Raw genomic sequence first — 7073 nt, forward strand, 5'->3', positions numbered from 1 at the left:
CCAGAGCGCTCCTCTGTAGAGGAGGTCTGACCCGGGGCACCTGGACGGAATCAGGACCTGTCAAGGAGATGAAGAGGGGCATAATCTCCAGTCTCGGAATAGGGAATAAGGGATACCAGCACAGTTCAGTTCTGAGTCAATCAGGTAAGTGGTGGGCTTAGCCCCCACGCTTCAGTCTGAGTGAGGCCCAGATTCCAGAAGCAGAATGTTTAGCACTAACTGTGAGTCCTTGTTAAAGAGGGCTCAGAAGTCAAGAGTGTGCGCTCTGCGTATCGTGTCTATCTTGTGATGGCTGAACCCTTGGAGAGGTGTTCTTTCCCATATATAACATGTAGCGGGTCACAGAAGATGAAGAGCAGGACTGAAGATCGAATTGGAAAACAAATCTGCAAATTCAAAACTGCAGAGGATACTGCGCAGGCGCACTGGACTTGCCAGTCAAAGGTGCCCGTATGCAAAGGTGACAGCAAGTGTGTCTGGGGAATGTAGTCTTTGAGGAGTAGTGGTCAGAAAGCTTGGGCTTCCCCTTCACTTACCTCCTGCCCCCAACCTAACCTTATTTATTAAGACAAGGAAGGATGAGCACTGGTGTAGCAGTGTCTGTTTTTCAGCTCAGTAGCGGCTCTCGCGGCTGCTCATGGGAGCTGCAGGTCGAGAGAGCACGTCCGGGCGTTCAATGGATTGTGGGGACTGTAGTCTTGGTGCCTCAATAGTTCAGGTCAGCGGTCGGTGGCTGGGCCCACCCACTGCCCTTCAGCAGGGCTTTGAGTGAGGTCAGCGGCTAGAAGAATGCGGAGAGGCTGGGGTTAGAGGGTCCCTGGCAAGTCTTAGGATGGCGATCCCGATTGTTCTTTCGTGGCAAAGGGAAAGGTGTGGTCTCCGCTCTGGAGTGAATTACGGAAGTGAATTCAAGCAGTGAATCTCGAAGTGGAGTGAGGCTCGACCGTGAGTTCTCGGGTTGGGGGCCGTGCCCTGCGCCCTAAGTCCCGGGTGGGCAGAGGGCCCGGGCTGATCTGAACCCTGATTTTCGATTTTGGAGGTGGCGCGGTATCACAGAGCCCTGTTCTCTCTCCACGTGGTGTTTGGGGCTTAAGCGGAAGTCCCTAGATGTTTTGCAGGGTTGGTACACAATGGACATGGAGCAAACATATTTGATTGTGGTGGGGCCGTGGCTTAATCCATAAATCCTGAATTTTTAAGGGGGACTAGGATTGCGGGGTCTGGGTGTACTAGTGGTGGAGTAGCTCAGAACTGAGGTGTTTGTTTGGCAGAGCCAAATGGTGGGGAAGGGCTGCTGCTTAGGTCAAGCGTCCCTGGGAATTTGTAGAGTTGGATTTGGAAGAATTTGGAAGAAACTGCTAAACATCTTCAGGTTGTAGGAGTGCCGTGGGCTATGTCCGTAGGGTTTTGGGTAGTCAAGACAGGTCATCTTACTTCAGGTTCGTGGTAAGGATGCGAGTAGTCTTGGCTTGGTTGACATTTTTGAGTTTGGCTGGGAGCATGGGTGGTGATTTTGGTTTGCCTGACTCTGCTTTGGACCATGGATCTTAGTGGTCCCTGAGGTAGGGGAGGGAATAGGCTGGGAACCACTGAGGCCAGGCCTCGTTGTCTAAGCCTCTTATTTAACTGACCCCTGATTAACTTATTCAGGCATCTCTGGTGGTGGCCAGGCATTGAGTCTTTCACTTTTAATTTTTAGTTTTGGAAAAAATTCCAAACATTCCCTGAAGTAAAGAAAATAGTAAAAGGTGATCTCATGAACCCATCTCTCAGAGACCACACCTAATCAACTTGTAACCAATTTTGTTTCATCCAAACCCCCAAACTCACTTGAGGACATCCTTTAAGAGCCATCCATGACCCTTATAACAAGGCTAACTAGTTAAGTGTATGTCTTCCATAGCCAGAGTTCAAATTCAAGCTAACCCACTTTTTAGCTAAGCTACCTTGAGTCAGACATTTAACTTTTCTGTGCCTTGGTTTCTTCATCTTTTAAAAAAAAAAGCAACAAAAAATACTTACTGATAAGGTGATTTGGACTAGTGGCAACCTCATGAGTTTCAGAATAGAACTGCACTCCAGAGGGTTTTCAATGAGTATGATCTTTTGGAAGTTGGTTGCCAGGCCTTTCTTCTGAGGCACCTTTGGGTGGATTTGAACTGCTAACCTTTTGGTTAGTAGCTGTGTCTGTGTGTCTGCCTGTCTGCATTATACATGCAGACAGGCTGTGCCTCAAACTTCTAAGAATAAGACTGTTAGGAATGAGATCTGTACTTGCTGGTATCAGCTATTCTCTGGGTGCTATGTTCATCTGTGATTGAGACAGATCCTTGAGACACACAGTGTTAACAAAGTGAAAGCCATTAGTGTTATTTATAGAAAACAAGTAATAAACAATAACAATAAAAATTCCCAAAGGGGAAAGGCTTACCCTTCCTCAAATTATCCACATCCACTCTGGTAGCACAGTAGTTATGAATCGGGCTGTGAACCTTAAGGTCAGCAGTTCGAAACTACCAGCTGTTCCGCGGGAGAAAGAGGAGGCTTTCTGCTCCTGTAAAGATTTACAGCCTTGGAAACCCTGCACAGGGTTGCTATGGGTCAGAATCGACTCGACAGCACTTAACAACAGCAACAACAACATTCGTATGTTGGAGCTCTGGTGTGGCACTGTTGGTTAATGTGTTGGACTGCAAAGTCAGTTTGAACTATAAGGTCAGCGGTTCAAGCTCACCAGTTGCTCCTTGGAAACCCTATATGGGGTTGTCATGGGTCAGAACTGACTCTTATATTGCTGGCCATGTGCACTGTGGATCAAGTCAGGTGCTGAGTTTAGCTACCACCATGCTGCTCTGGAGGTATGCATAGCTCGTGAGGCTTCTGCTCCACCATTTGGATTGGCTGGCCCCAACCTCAGCTGGAGGAGCCCTACAGGATTGCCTGAGCCTCTGCTGTAGGCTTATGACATATTTCCTACAGGGCTCTCTTGCCACCAAGATATCTGGGCCCTTTACTGTTCGGGGTTGTGTGAGGTGAGAAGTTGCGCGAACCCTGCGTGGGCACACACAGGCCTCTTGATGTGTGTGGACAAGTGGTACAGTTCATTTTAGCTCTGCTGGCCAGCTCCTGCCTAAAGGTGCTCAGCTACAACACTGTGGACTAGCAAGCCCATTGACATTGTCTCTCAACATCTTGTGCTGTCTTCAGTGCTACAGTCTTCTAGGACTAGGAGGGTCTCAGCACAGGGACTCAGGGGCCTTGGTCCAAAGGATATTTTCTGCTCATGTGGGCAGTTCAACTTCACTAGCCACTCCTCAGAAACCCTATACAGGGACACTATGGGTCGGAACTGACTTGATAGCATATAACAACAACAATAATACACTTCTTGATGATAGTGATTCCCGCCCCTGCTACTTCTGTGGGCTTGGTCTTTATATAAGCAAATCGCTTGTCAATATCAAATCATGGTCCTTCCACTAAGACAACACACTGACCAGTCCCCTTGATGAGCTGCAGGTCATTCAATTTTGCACAGCACACTAATCAATCCCTTGCAGAATTGTGGCACAGATAATCATTTTTAGGGAGTTACAAGATCATGGCTAGAAAGGCCATATAAAAGTGATCTCATTGCACTGCAGTAGCTGAGTACTTATCTGTGCCATCCAGGAACTCCCATCTTTAAAAAGGAGGATAATAAATAGCATCTACTTCATAGGACTACTTCTGAATGTTTAGTCCACGAAAACCTTATGAATAGCAGTGGAATGCTGTCAGATAGCACAAGAATACTGAGTACTGAAACATGAATAGCACCAGAATATTATCAGATACAGTGTTGAAAGATGACCCCCTTAGGTTGGAAGGCATTCAGTATATGAGTAGGTAAGAGCTGCCTCCTCAAAGTAGAGCTGACTATGATGATGTGAATGGAGTAAAGCTTTCAGGACCTTCATTTGCTGATGAGGCATAACTCAAAATGAGGAGAAACAAATGTAAATATCCATTAATAATCAGCATGGAATATATGAAGTATGAATCTAGGAAAATTAAAAGTTGTTAAAAATGAAATGGAACCCAGGAAGATCCATATCCTAGGAGTTAGTGAGCTGAAATGGACTGATAATGGTCGTTTTGAATCTGACAATCATATAGCTTACTATGCTGGAAATGATAAATTGAAGAAGAATGATATCACATTCATCATAAAAAAAAAAATGTCAAGATCTAGCTTGACGTATAATGATGTCTGTGATAATATTCAAAGGAAGACCATTGAATACCACTATTCAAATTTACGCACCAACCACTAAAGCCAGTGGTGATGAAACTAAAGAATTCTACCAACTTATTCAGTTTGAAATTGATCAAATGTACAATCAATATGTATTGATAATTACTGCCAATTGGTATGTAAAGCCTTGAAACAAAGGAAGGATCAGTAGTTGGAAAAAATGGCCATGGTGATAGAAACAATGCTGGAGACCACATGATAGAATTTTGTAAGACCAATGACTTACTCATTCTAAATACGTTTTTTAAGCAATATAAAAGGTGACGATAAACATGGACCTCACTGAATGGAATACACAGGGATCAAATTGAGTACATCTGTGAGAAGAAACGGTTCCATATCATAAGCCAAAACAAGGTCAGGGGCAGACTGTTGAACAGAGACCATCAATTGCTCATATGCATGTTCAGGCTAAAGCTGAAGAAAATTAAAACGAGTCCCATCTTGAACTTATCCCACCTGAATTTAGAGATCATCTCAAGAACAGATTTGATGCACTGGATTCTAATGACCGAAGACTAGAAGAATTGTGGGGTGACATCATATAGGAAGAAAGCAAAAGATCATTAAGAAGATAAGAAAGAAAATTACCAAAATGGATGTCAGAAGAGACTCTGAAACTTGCTTTCCAGCGTAGACAATAAAGTAAATAGAAGAAATGAAGAGGTAAAAGAACTGAGCAGAAAAATGGAAAGGGCAGTTCGAGAAGACAAAGTCAAATATTATAATGAAAAGTGCAAAAAGCAGAGTTAGAAATCAAAAAGGAAGAACTTACTCAGATTGTCTGAAGGTGAAAGAACTGAAGGAAAAAAATCAAGCCTTGGGTTACAATATAGAAAGATTCTATGGACAAAATATTGAATGATGCAGAATGCATCAAAAGAAGATGGAAGGAATACACAGAGTCACTGTACCAAAAAGAAATGGTTGAGGTGGTGGTTCCTCTCTGTAGGTCCCTCCCTCCTACATCCTCCTGTTCAGTGTGAGAGACTCCTGCCACCTCTCTGCAGGGCTGCTGTGTGAAGCCACTACCGTCACTGCCACATGAACCTAGTGGGACTGGTCCCTCCTGACAATATGTCCAAAGTATGAATGACAGAGTCTGGCTGCCCCGGTTTCCAAGGAGCATTCTGGCTGTACTTGTTCCAACACAGATTGGTATGGCTATATAGTATCATTATAGCCAACATTTTTTCAGCACTGTGTGCCTGTCTTGATGTGGGGCACTCTACATAAACCATTTCACCCGATTAGGTTTTAAATTGGAGTGTTTTGGGGCATCACTAAGTACCTATTTCAGGGCATTATTGGGCCCCCAAGATACCAGAGTAAAAGGATGATTTCTTCCGGACAATTATATACCTACATTTATTGGCTCTAGCATATACTTACTATACATATACTTACGGCTGGGACCCAAATATATGAAGGCTAGACAGCCATTCTCTTGCAGGGGAATTCTAGTGTTGTGTAACCTTGGACTTACATTTCTGTCCCTTTGTATGTTCTTTGAATTAGTGACAGGAGTATGGGAATGCAAATAAAATTTCTTCTGTCAGAGAACATGCACTACAGGAGAATCAGACATGAAGATCACCCTTGTCCTCTGGTGGTATTACTTCTTGAAACAGAATTTATGGATACCTTCTTCTTCATCGTATTCAAGACCAACCACCAGATCATGGTCTGAACTGGGTGCCCTGTGGCCACTCTTTGGTGCCATACTCAATAGCTTCATCCATATCCTCATCTACTTATACTATGGTCTGTTGTCTGTCCCTTCCATGTGTATATATCTCTGGTGGAAGAAGTATATCACTCAGGGGCAGCTGATCCAGTTTGTGCTGACAATCATCTAGACCAGCTGTGGGGTCATCTGGCCCTGCATGTTCCCTCTCGGCTGGTTATAGTTCTAGATTGGATGCATGGTTTCTCTAATTGTTGTCTTCACAAATTTCTACACCCAGACTTATAACAAGAAGGGGACCGCCTGGAGGAATGACCACATGAAGGACCATCAGAACGGATCCACAGCGGCTGTGAATGGACATACCAACAGTTTTTTTCCCTGGAAAACCACGGGAAGCCAAGGAAACAATAGAAGGGTATAAGACCAAGAGTTGAAAGCCTTCAAACTACGTATCTGATTAAGAAGCACAATGAGTTGTGCCCCCATGCTCATTAAAAGCTGCTGTATTCATGTGGTTGTTGTTAACTGCCATCAAGTCAATTCTGACCCATAGCGACCCTCTATAGGGTTTCAGAAGAGCAGCTGGTGAACTGGAACCATCGACCTTGCAGTTCAAACAGCTTTGCAATCTGGTACATTAACCCACAGCGCATTAGTTCCAAACTCCTAGAAAATGTATACTGATTATACAAGTAGACACAAGATTTGTAACATTTCTGGGCTCTCACCAACCCCCGCACTAGACTGTGGAAAAGGGAGTATTTTGTAGTATACGACACTGCTGTTGCCTTATTAGTTTCAGAATGATAGGTGCTGAATTGCGGTTTATAATTTATAAACACTGTTATCCATACTTTTTTTTTAAACTGCATGTGATTGTAAATGGAAACTTGTACAATGTTGTTACTGTAGAGAAACACACATGCCTTAAAATTTAAAAAGCAGGGCCCAAAGCTTATTAGTTGAACTGAGGGTATGTTTCAAGTTTGTATTGATTTTTTTAATACCTCTGTTTAGAAAAATCAAAGACCATGATTTGTGAAACAACTAGTACATAACAGTTTCAAGTGACTTGTACATGTGAAG

At 43.7% G+C, this 7073-nt stretch overlaps 1 pseudogene; it reads left to right on the forward strand.

Annotated features, from left to right (window-relative positions):
* Positions 1 to 348: 348 nt before the first annotated feature.
* On the forward strand, positions 349 to 6421 carry LOC102841454 (annotated as a pseudogene).
* Positions 6422 to 7073: the final 652 nt, after the last annotated feature.

The sequence above is a fragment of the Chrysochloris asiatica genome, unplaced genomic scaffold (genome assembly GCF_000296735.1).
Source record: "Chrysochloris asiatica unplaced genomic scaffold, ChrAsi1.0 scaffold00450, whole genome shotgun sequence".
Taxonomy (NCBI): domain Eukaryota; kingdom Metazoa; phylum Chordata; class Mammalia; order Afrosoricida; family Chrysochloridae; genus Chrysochloris; species Chrysochloris asiatica.